Source organism: Lontra canadensis, unplaced genomic scaffold (assembly GCF_010015895.1).
Source record: "Lontra canadensis isolate GAN:19392208 unplaced genomic scaffold, GSC_riverotter_1.0 scaffold26, whole genome shotgun sequence".
NCBI classification, from domain to species: Eukaryota; Metazoa; Chordata; class Mammalia; order Carnivora; family Mustelidae; genus Lontra; species Lontra canadensis.
Window position 1 is genome coordinate 21,854,909 of NW_022631020.1, and position 12,372 is coordinate 21,867,280.

A 12,372-nucleotide genomic window follows, 5' to 3' on the forward strand; every position below is an offset into this window, starting at 1 on the left:
GTTCTCAGGATGAAATGAGACTCGCCGAGGTGTGCAGTGGGTAATGGAAGCAGCAGTACCTCCTGTTCCCAGGACTTGCCCCTCTCGCTCGCGACGGGCTCGCGCGTCAGCATCCTTCCGCCCCAGCTTACGTTCTCTGGGAGCAGGTTAGGCATGAAGTATTTTGCGTAGTTGAAAATCTGTGCGTTTATTAGAAATGAGGCATCTGTGCATCTTTGCTAATACTTCCTACCTCTTATCCTTAACTCTGAAAAAAAATACATTGTTCTTTTTGAATGTTGCCATCCAATTACTGCCCTCATTGTTATTGTTCATTTACAACAGTCCAGAGAAATAAAATATGGCAAGTATGATGATCTTGTTTTGATAGGAGAGTGCAGAACAGCTTTTCTGAAATGTTAAATTTGGAAGTTGATGTCTCACCACTTTGAAAAATCAGAATCGTGTGTGATTTTTGAAAAGATCTTTTCTCTCTCCTTATATCCGGACCATCGAGTTAGATTTCATCCTTGTTAATCAAAGATAGTTGCTTTTCCATCATTGTCGATTCCGAATCTAGAATCGAACCGGTGGCTAGTCCTTGTATATTTTTTCTCTGGAATAATTTTTAATAACATAATCTTACATAAGAGTAGGACTTAAATCGCCACTGCTGTAGCTGGCACATGAGTTATCGGGTCACTAAAAATGATCTTAGTCACTTTCCATATTTTAATTCCTTTTCCCAAGTATTGACTAAGTTGTGACTCTGCTCTGTGCTTTAGTCTTTGAAATCTTTAAAACACACACACACACACATGACTATGACATTTAGAATTTAGAGCATATGTGTGTGTGTAAAGTGAATAATATGTTTCTATGTTCCATGGGTCATACATAGTATATATTTGTGTGATATATGTCTGTGCACACATACAAATACATATGGTATGTTAGGGGAAATAGGATATAATGGATCCAAAATGAAATTTAGAGTCAGAAACATTTGAATTCAAATTTACATTTAAGCTCTTAATGGTTATGTGACTTTGGCAAGTTATTTAACCACTCTGAGATGTTTCTTCATCTGTATAAGAAAATCAATATACTTACCTTGTAGCCTGGTATGAGGATGTAATATAGTTATAAGATATAAAAATCAAGTCACAGAATTTTGGTACATAAAAGGCTTCAATTGACTATGGAATTAGTATTATAATTATATAATAGTGTGTAGTATATGACAACTAGGAAATTAATGTGTGGCAAATGTTGTTATTCTAATTGTACAAATGAAAACACTCAGAATCACAGAAGTTAAATGCCTCCTCCAAAGTCCTATAATAAGTAGAAGTAAGACAAAAGTTTGGACTTCTGACTCCCAAACAGAGCTTTTCCTAACAGTACCTGTCTTCTTTGTTTCCAGTAATATTCTTGTACTTCAACACCTATAAAAAGCATTGTTTCACTCAAATAACTGGTTATAGTCACCTAGTTTCTCCAAAGCAAATGTTCATTTGCCAGGATAGGCATGGAATCAAAGGGGTTGCTGAAATCATGTTTGAAATGATGGCACGCTGAGTCACCTCATTGCTCATTCAGTGATCAGCACAGTTTAATATGGTTTTGTGTGACCTAAATCTTAAGATCCATCTTTAAAATTAGACTCAATGATGACAGGCTTCGATCCTAAAATGAATAGTACGTTTCAGAGACATTTTAGTCATAGTATTTTCCTATATCATTATAATACATGTATAATTTCTGTGTGTGTGTGTGTGTGTGTGTGTGTGTGTGTGTGTGTGTTTACAGAGGTGGGTGGTTTTTTTTTTTAATTCAAACTTTAAAGTTGGGAACTGTAATTATGAAAATCTAAATTATGTTTACTTTATTTGGGACTTAGCATATAATGATATTAACTTTTTAAACATAACTATTTTTTTTTTTGCTTTTAATATTATGTGCTTATAATATGTAGTGTATTTTAATGTGAAACGTTTAATAGCAGCCTCAAGAACTGGAGCCTCATTTTCAGCCTAACCTCTCAGCCTTGCTTTGTGAAAACATTTTCAAGGCACAGTAGCTTGTATAACTGCGTATGCCTGCCTTTATTACTGTTTCAAAAGTTGCCTGTGTATCTAGGGAAATGCCAGATTCATTATTCATGTAAGTGTTTTCATTAAACGATTGGTAAAGAATACTGAGCTGTCACCTGGGAAGCCCAAGAACGCCAGGACCCATCAATAGTTAATTAAGTCTCATTCAAGACGCAGTGTGTATATGTAAACACCAGGAAGTGAGAAGATAGTGTTAGATGAAGCAAAAAGAATGCTCTGCAGAGACCTCTTAAATATGGGTGTATTTCAAAACTTACAGTAATACATTGAGGAAAATTTTATTCTGGGACAAATAAATATATAATCCTTGTTAGACACATTAAAAAAAAAAAAAATCAGTACTTAGGTTTACCCGAAGTTAACTTTCAATGTACGTCTTTCTGCTTCTCTCTTAGTTTCTCCTTGATTCTTTAATGCATATTACTGTTGGTGATTTTCTGTTTTTGCTTTTCCTGTTTGCCTTTGGAACTTGATGCCTTCTGTTAACTCAAAAGCTATCAAACAAAAATTCCAGTGTACTATGGTCAATAAAATAATGCATTAATAATCGTGTAAAACATCAGCTTGGCATATACAAGATGAAAGGATTTCAAAAGACACCTGTTGACCTCTTCCCTGTACTTGCAAAACTTTCTTGAGAGAGAGACCTGTCCCTACAACAAGATGCTAACCCGCAGGGTAGATGCTCTTGTCTTCTTTCCCATTCAGGTGCAGAGTCTTGTCAATAATCACTGTAGTTTGAGTTTTTAATTAAGTGACTTACATTATTGACATTAGTATATCAACATAGCATAAACCTTAATATATGAATATATATTTTTTCTAAATGACTGTTACTGTGCATTTTACTGTTTTTGTTTTATTTTATTTTATTTTTTTTAAGATTTATTTATTCTGGGTCGGGGAGGGATAGAGGGAGAGAGGGCAAGGGCTGAACACAGACCTGCCACGGGGGCTGGATCTCAGCACCCTGAGATCATGACCTGAGACAAAATCATGAGTTGGGCGCTTAACTGATTGTGTCAGCCAGGCGCCCTTGCGTTTTACTTGTTCTTTTTTAAATGAACTTTTAATTCTTTAGTTTAAGAAGTATTTCCTTTTATTTGAAACGCAGAAGTTGTTAGGCAAAATGGCATCCTCCCCGCCAGATACTCAGATATTTCTGTCTTTAAATAAAAAAAAGAACATCACTTGGTACTAGAGCAGCAACCTGAGGTCACTTTGATGTGTTTAGATTTATATAGTAAGGTTCCTGAACGATGCTTGGACTAATCATTTCAGCCATTTTCATTAATTTGTTTGATTATTGTTTATCAGCTCAGGATCCGTGAATTCAAAGACAATGGAAAAAGCCACAGAGAGGCCCACACACAGGCTCTGCCCTTTTCTTGTTTTAATTGTGCAGATATCGTCCAAGTCAGAAACCGTGTGTTCAATAATTCTGACAAAGCCAACTTCCAGCAATTCATAGAACATCTGTTTTGTTTTGGTCCCCCCCCCCCCCCCCGCCGATGGTAAAATAGGGTCGTTACCCTTAACAACTTGACAAACATAATTATGAAATAAGTGTTTGGAAAAAGAGAAGTATAGGCGCATGATGAGAGCAAATTATTGTAATTAACTCTCGCCCCAGGCAAAACAATGATATTTTTTTAAATAGGTACAGTTTGGCTGTGTTACCCAGACCCTCTAATTTCTGTCTCCCTTTTTAATTCTTTCTCTCTAATTCCAAATATTCATACTCCTCATTGGTTAACAGGAGTAGAATAATCAACTTCATACAAACCAAAGTGTAAGTGAATGAGAATATCTCCTGAGAGAAATTTCAATATAACCAGGAAAAAACCTTAATCTAGAAGAATAGGGATGGAGACACAGGCATCCCGTTTTCCTAAGTTCCTGTTACGCCACTCTGCTTTTACAAAAGACCTGTTAGCACCTGTTTTTGCTAACTGAAAGAAAGTGAAAGAGGATTTTCATCTTTACGAAAAAGATGAACAGCAAAAATAGTGCTCAGTGTTTTGTTTTGTTTTGTTTTGTTTTTTGTTTTTTTTTGTTTTTTTTTTTTTGAGAGGCAAATGCATACTCTAACCAGAGAGAACAGCCCCACCAGACTCCCTCTGGGAGCCACACCAAGCATCTCAGCACCAGAGCTTTGAGCAGTGTTTGTGAGCAGCCTTGATTTATCTCCTCTTACCCTGTGCCTCTGTCAGCAAGATGGGTCCTTAAGGTGTCACAGAGGCCTAAGACAGGGGGTCTGAGAGTCTGGGAATGCTCCAGAACTCTTCCATTTAAGTTAATGGTCATTGCCTCTTTGCTCTACACCATTTTGGCTTACAAAACGTTTCATAGGAACGTTCTACTTTTGGGTATTAGGGGAATCCTGTGTTAGTACTTTCAGTAAGAGCAAGAGTGGAGGATGAGGGAAGCATTTGAAGATGTAGAGGAAATATACCTGTGTTACTCAGTGTCAGTCCTTAGAGGATTGGTGCGTGCGTGTTCCTGTTTAACTCCCACCACAGCTGAGGAGCCTACCCTCTCTGATCTTTATTATAACTCTCAGAGGAAAGAAAAGCAACAAAATTTGTAGCATCAGTAACTTTGTGCTTTGGCTACCTTCCCTGATACTTGTTACTTAATAAAAGGATATTCCTTTTAAATGGTTCATTGTCAAGTACATTTAAGCTAATCAAAACACTTCACTGTCCTCCCTCTCCCTGTTTTTATTACAGTTGACCCTTGAACACAGGGTTGAATTATGAAGATCCACTTACATGTGGACTTTTTTTGGTAAATACAGTAGAATACTGGAAATGTGTTTTCTCTTCCTTATGATTTTCTTCATATTTTCTTTGCTCTAGCATACTTCATTGCAAGGATACAGTATGTAATACATAAGCAAAATGTGTATTAATTGACTGGTTATGTTACTGAGAAGGCTTCCAGTCAACGGCAGGCTATTAGTAGCTAAGCTTAGAGGTAGTCAGAAGTTACCTGTGGATTTTTTACTACACGGGGGGTCAGCATCCCAACCCCAGTTGTTCAAGGGCCAACTGGGTATTGCTCATGTGAGGGTCCCTTCTCCCAAAAAACTGCTTGAATTTCTGGAAATGAAGAGTATTATTATCTTTAGCACATTTTCATTTGAATGATCTTTGAAAGAACAGGTATGGTAGAAAATTAGATATCCTATTGTTATTTCAAACTTTGTTGCTAGTTCAAACATCATAGTTCTTAATTTTAGAAAAGTGCATTTAATGATAAAAGGTCAGAAATCTTGAGTGGTTATTTTTTTGGTTTTATTTTCATTTTTCTTGTTCTGAACTTCTTGAACACACCCACTCCTGTTTCTCTTAATGTCCTCCTGTATGATTGTGTTAATGTCTTTTAAATTATAGTAGAGAGCGGTACAAGAAATGAGGAAGAAAAGTGAAAACAAAGCAATTGTAACTGACAGCCTACTTTTTGGCAGATACTATGAAAACTCATGTAGTTTTCATTTAATTTGCCCTGTGATCCTGTTTTTATCCTGCAAATAAAGAAATGGAAACCCAGAGAGGTTTACTCTATCCCCAGAGGTCCAAAGCTGATAATTTGCAGAGCTCATATTCATTTCCAAGTTTGTCTGACTATAAACCCATATTCCTTTATGAAGGCAGCTACTGTCTTTATGTTGTGGCTTTAATATCTCGAAACTGCCAACTATCTAAAGCCAAGTTCTTTGAACTTCAAATCCCAGCAAGTACACATTTTTTTTTTTTAGTACACATTTTTATAAAATAATTTCAGATTGTTTCATCTTTAACCTCATTGTTACTTTAAATATAATCTGATATGGAGAAAATAATTCTATCCTGTACCCTCTCAGAATTTTCTTTTAAAAAACTATTCCACTTCTATAAATCACACATTATATGGAAGTGTGAGGAAATAAAATATGAACATATTAGTGTTTTTCATTTTAAACTTCACTGGTACTATTTTATTTAAAGAAATTGTTGGGAAAAACATGGTTTCAAATGTGTTTTAATATACACATATGTGCTGACATTCCCAAAACCAAAAAATGAACATTCCTTATAGAATTGCTTTCTGCCAATCTATAAAAGGAAAAGTTTGTCCAAGGATTAACATTGTCCTGTGTCATCTTATTTTGCACCCTTCGACTGAAAGATTTGAGAGGACTTGGATCATGTGCCTTTCCTCATCTGCTGATTAGAATGAACCCAACTGAGCTGATTGTGCTTGGAGAAAAAGCCAGAGAGTGTGACCTGTCAAAGGACTTACTTTTTCTTCTCAAATCTTTCCTGGATTCTTGTCTCCTTAAGAGAAGCTATAGGTCATTTAATAAGCCTAACATGTTTGAGACACCTTCAGATCCCCTCACTTCCTGTCCTACCAAAGAAACAGCAATGATTCCCCTCAGTAGTTGGAATTCTAAATCTATCATGGCTGACACGGGCTCTACTGATGGGTAAATCTGAGAGGTGTCCATTCCCTTGCCAGGGGAGATAAATGTTTTGGGGTTGCTCTTCTTTTGAAAGAGCTCAGAAAAAGCTGCTGATTTTCCGTGGATGAACACAGATAAAATCCAACATGTATGCTTAGCCTGCCTCAGCCCATCAGTCTCCCATGCCTGAAAAAAGCAATTAAAATAGCGATCACTGAATATCTCAGTCCCTTGGGTGTTTAATACCAAGACGGAGCCCATCGCACCCACACACAGTCCCATATATCTGCCTTTGGTGGGACACTCTTTGTCCCTCCTTAAATTAAGAAAAGCAGGGTGAGGTTTGGCCAATAATTTGATATTTGAATTGTTTCATGAAGTACCAGATTTTTTTTTTAAGATGTTATTTATTTATTTGACAGACCGCGATCACAAGTAGGCAGAGAGAAGAGAGAGGAGGAAGCAGGCTCCCTGCTGAGCAGAGAGCCCGATGTGGGACTCGATCCCAGGACCCTGGGATCATGACCTGAGTCGAAGGCAGAAGCTTTAACCCACTGAGCCGCCCAGGTGCCCATGAAGTACCAGATTAAGTGACCTGTTCATTTGGTGCATGGTTAATTACTTTATTCAACCCTGTGTTGCACGCTGAGGACAGGATGAATCGTTCATAGTACCTTAGCACAGGGAGCTCAGCATCAAAATGTAAGAGATGAAGTGAAGCACGATATGATAAAAGCATAGGAAGGGCTGTCTGAGAAAACAGAGGGGGTACACATAACTCAGTCTAGAATAGGTAAGACCATCGATGTGCAGTAGGGGTGCAGCCGTTTCTGATGACTGGTGCAGAGGTGATGTAGCAGGGAGGGGAGGTGACTACGGACCTGATCAGGAAGGGGGAAATTTATTCTGTCGACAATGGGGAGGTGTGGATCCGTCAGCAAACATCGGTCTCAAGGAAGCTGCACGTGGTTGTGCAGGTAGAACACCGTGTGTCCCAAACGGTCCTATTTACGTCGTTGTGGATGTGAATAGTCTGCCTGAATGTCCGCGGTTTCCATGGTTAGACCCAGGAACCCGTGGCATACAGATATGTAAGAAGTGGTGGCGATGGGAGGAGACAGACAAGAAGCACATATCTCTGAGGAAGGTAAGTGCGACGGAGGTCGGGGAAGCCAGACGTGGGCGTTAGGCTGTGTGGAGGTAGAAGAGAGGGTTCACTGTTTCCTTAAGATGTTCCAGAAAGAACTCTCTAATAAGACTGTGTTTTAAGAAAGACCTGAAGAGGGGTAAGGTCAGGGCACAAAGAGATCTAAAGGGAGAACATTCAAGGGAATAACAAGTGCAGAGCCTCTAAAACAGAAATATTCTGGAATGAGTAATCAAACTGATCAACTAGAGGACATTAGTTAAAATTCCTTGATCTTACAGAAGAAACTGAGCTCCATAGATACCGATGAATTATTCCAGCATTCTCTCCCTAGGGAGAGGGGCTCAGGACTGAATATTTTTATCCATTCATACTTTTTCCCTCTAGGCTGTGATAAAAATTCTCTTTTTCTAAGGGAATCTGCAGTTATTTAACCAAAACAAGAATCAAAAAGCCAACCCCCCCCCCAAAAGAAAAGCAAAACCAATTTTCTCTTTCAAAACATTTGTTTACTTTGTACTTCTTTCTGACTTGGGTTCTCGAAACCTACCCCCGCAATGATTCAAAAATATCCATTATCCCAGAAAGTTTTAAAAAATATATCATTGTACTTTCTGTAGCCATTAAGAACTTTTTCCCTAAAAATGGTGTAGCTATTGTTTCAAGTAAAAGCTTATCTTCAAAACTTTTTGTGCACAAATCTTTTTGATCATTAAAAAAGTAAAATGAAATAAAAAAGAACATATCATATATGAAAGGCACTACCCAGGTGTTACTGTTTTGAGAGGGATTTATGTCTCTCATCTCTATGACAGGCATTTTATATTCTATATCGAATGCTAAACAGGCAGTTTGCCCACCCTCCCCCCACCCCCCACCCACCCCTTGCCAAAACTGACTTGAAGAACATCTTCTGGGTACCATAGATATAAACAAATTAATTTTTAGCCTTTCTAACCACTTGGAAATTATTGGGTTAACTATGTGTTGATTTTTTTTTTTTAAACCATGCCTCATTTTAATGTGAATATACTATTTCTTGGTGATCAATTTAAAAATAGAAATCAGACTTTTTAAGACCAAACTTTTTGTTTTATTTTTATTTTAAGGGGATTCCAAAGTTACATCATGGATAGAATCGATGAGCCACTTCTACTTGACAGTGGCTACACATTTTTGCTACTTTGATATTTATATTTTTTTTAGTATTAGTAATTTCTGAGATGATTCATAATTTGAAATATGTTGACATTTCATGTGGTCATACAGTATATATATACTCCAAACTGATTGCAAGTATTAATATGCTTTTAATTGTTGACATACTTCTCTATGTGAGATCTTTATATAGCTTTTTTTTTGGCTACATGTTCTACCTATAATCACATTGCAAATTTATGTACAGCATTTATATTTCTCATATATATTCCTAATGGGTGTAACTTGTGAGTATAGGTAGTCATTTCTCATGCATTTTTGATGTGTGTTGACATAGATACTCAGTGATAATGTTGAAATATTAATAAGTTTCGCTACAAGTTCCCAGAACTATTCATCACTATTTCATTTATTAATGTAGTCAGAGAGAGTACACATGATAGAAAACCATACTGTAATATATTTGAAATTAACTCAGTTCATCAGGATATAATCTCTTTATTTTCAGTCAAATGCTCTAGACACTCTCTTTTCTTATTACTCTTTATGAGTTATAGCCATTGTACCATAATTTTCCTTTACTTTATAGCACTTTCCCACACACTTGAATCTCATTGAATACATTCACTTACATGCATCAAAGGAAAGTAAAAAATTGAAGGATTCGTTTTCAAGGAGAACCTGCTGCTACACAGAAAAATCTAGTACAGATGGAAAAAGATAGCTTGGATAAGAGTGAATCTTACCAGGTTGACGTTTTACCATGATATTTTGCCATGGTATCTGGGCATCCGCTTACATAATTGCATAGTTGAGGGTCACCATCCAGCTGAGATGTAAGACATCAAGCATCATGGCTCATCTTAGAAAGTAAACCCCAAACCATGTGTACTTAGTAATGGTAGAAATGCCAGCAAATTTTGGGAATATTCCTGATTGATTATCTGAAAAATTATTAGTGTGCAGGAAAGAATTCCACACTATTGAGAAGTAATGGGTACCTGGGTGGCTCAGTGGGTTAAAGCCTCTGCCTTCAGCTCAGCTCATGATCTCAGGGTCCTGGGATGGAGCCCCGGATCGGGCTCTCTGCTCAGTAGGGAGCCTGCTTCCCCCTCTCTCTCTCTTTGCCTGCCTCTCTGCCTACTTGTGATCTCCGTCAAATAAATAAATAAAATCTTTAAAAAAGAGAGAGAGAGAAGTAATTACATATTCTTAGCTAAATGAATCATTTTACCAGTGTAATTTTTAACATTAGACTGACTCAAATACTACTTCTGGATAGAATTCTGGATCTTAAATAAAATTCTTTGTGTCGATCTGTTTATGTCCCTAACCTACCCATCTGCCCACCTCCATGTCGTTCCGAATATTGGTTACTTTTGGCTGCAAATAACAATAAGCCTTATTAGAGCACTTGAACATGGAATTCTTTTTTCCAGTTAACAGGAGGTCTAGGATAAACAGGACAGGCTGGCAGAGGTGTGCAGAATGTCCTGAAGGTGTCTTCTGTCTTCGGTTTTGTTGCTCCTCTGTTGTGGTTTTCTTCCTACCGGTTGTACGGATTGCCTCCATCTTCAGGCATCCTGCCCTTATTCCAGTCACAAGGGAAGAAGTGAGACTGCAAACCAAGTACCAGAGGAGCATACCAGCCAACTATGGCACTTTTTTAAAAAAAGATTTTCTTTATTTGAGAGAACGGGCAAGCGAGAGAGAACGCGAAGTGGGGAGGGACAGAGGCAGAGGGAGAGGGAGAAGCAGGCTCCCCACTGAGCAGGGAGCCCAAGGGCTCGATCCCAGGACCCTGGCATCAGGACCTGAGCCAAAGCCAGATGCTTATCTGACTAAGCCACCCAAGTGCCCTTACTCTTGTCTCTTTTCCAAAAGTTGTCCCAGGAGCCCCACCCTGTGACTTCTGCCTGCATCTCATTGACCAAACCTGGTTTACCTGTTCCCAATTATTGGAATATGGCTAAGGGGAAAGAAAAATTTGGCCAGGACTGAGTTAGTAAACCAGCATCGTCTGCCACCAAACTTAAAGTTTACTCCTTAAGAAAAATGTGGTACCACCCCAAACCCAATGTCAAACTGTTTAGTTTTGGTTTTTTTCTTTCCTTTTTAAAAAAAAAAAATCACTCTAATGATGCCACTCTAATGCTGTACAGACAGCCACTCCAGAACCCTGTGGTGTACTACTATAGGGATTGACTTTTCTTCCATGCATCAGCTTGTTGGTTGGGGCAGGTCTACAGGTTGTTGGAGCAGCACTAGTCATTGTCTCTCATTTTTCTAAACCCAACAGACGACTTGTGTCATATGTTTCTCATGGCGGTGGCTAGAGTGTAAGAAGGCAACCCCAATTGTACAAACACATTTTAAGCCACTACGCAAGGCACTCATCTGCCAACATCCCATGGCCAGACCAAGGCCACATGGCCTAGCCTAGCATCAGTGTGGGAGGAACCATATTTCTCCCTGGAGAGGGGAAGCTTTAGGACAGTGTTGACTAATGTACTAATATTTTAGAAAAGAAAGGCTGTTATTTCTAGAAGCAATTAAAATTAGCTAATACACCTATATTAAAAATCTAATTTACTAAGTTTTGGCAAATTTTAGTCATGTTTTCTGATAAAATTTCTAGGTGGTTCTGGTAGATCTTGTAAATTCTTCCCCATAGATTCACTTAATGATGTATTTTTTAAAATCAGTAATAACAAGTATATTTATTATGTCTTTGTATCTAAATTTCATATGGTAAATTCTTATCTCCAGGGTTTATACTCTCAGAAGTGTTCCATTTTGCTAAGTATAATAGAAGGTAGTGCTAAATGTACTAAAATGTAGTACTTAAGCAGCTGATTCCAGCTGAATAAGCCAAATCTGTGAAATGTAATTATGATCAGTTTTTAAACCTAAATTAATGCTGCTTAATCTCTTACCATATACAGAATGGCTAAAAATAGCATCAGCTTATTTGCCTTTTTCCTCTGATTTCTGGAATTCTATAGCTATGAGCTATAACAGAGACAAAACACAAATAAAGCAAAATTATACAGAGAATTTAAAATAAAATCTTGGAGCTAAAATTTCATAACCATTTAGTAGAATATGTATCAGTCTCCAATTCTGCATCTATTTTCCATTTTGTTCTATATGTGTAATCACTGTTATAAGGGAGAGAAAATATGGGATTGATTCTCATAGAATTTCCACTTTCTGAATGCAAATATAAAACTAATTTCAAATTGTACATTTAGAGGAAATTTTCTAATACATGATAGGAAAGTGCAAACAAGAAAATTGATTAGAAAATATAGATGACTTTTTTTACAATCAGGAGGTTAATGAGAGTTATTTATCCAAGTCAAGTCAGAAGACTGGTAAATGTTTTATAATATGAGAATGTACAGCAAAGAGGTGCCTGGATGGCTCAGTTGGTTAGGCGTCTGCCTCTGGCTCAGGTCATGATCCTAGAGTTCCTAATTGAGGCCTGAGTCGGGCTCCCTGATCAGCAGAGAGTCTGC

At 37.6% G+C, this 12,372-nt stretch overlaps 1 protein-coding gene across 3 annotated transcripts in view; it reads left to right on the forward strand.

The window, feature by feature from the left end:
* KLF12 (Kruppel like factor 12) overlaps positions 1 to 12,372 on the forward strand; it is a 422,424-nt gene that overhangs the window by 321,589 nt on the left and 88,463 nt on the right. The window lies entirely within an intron of this gene.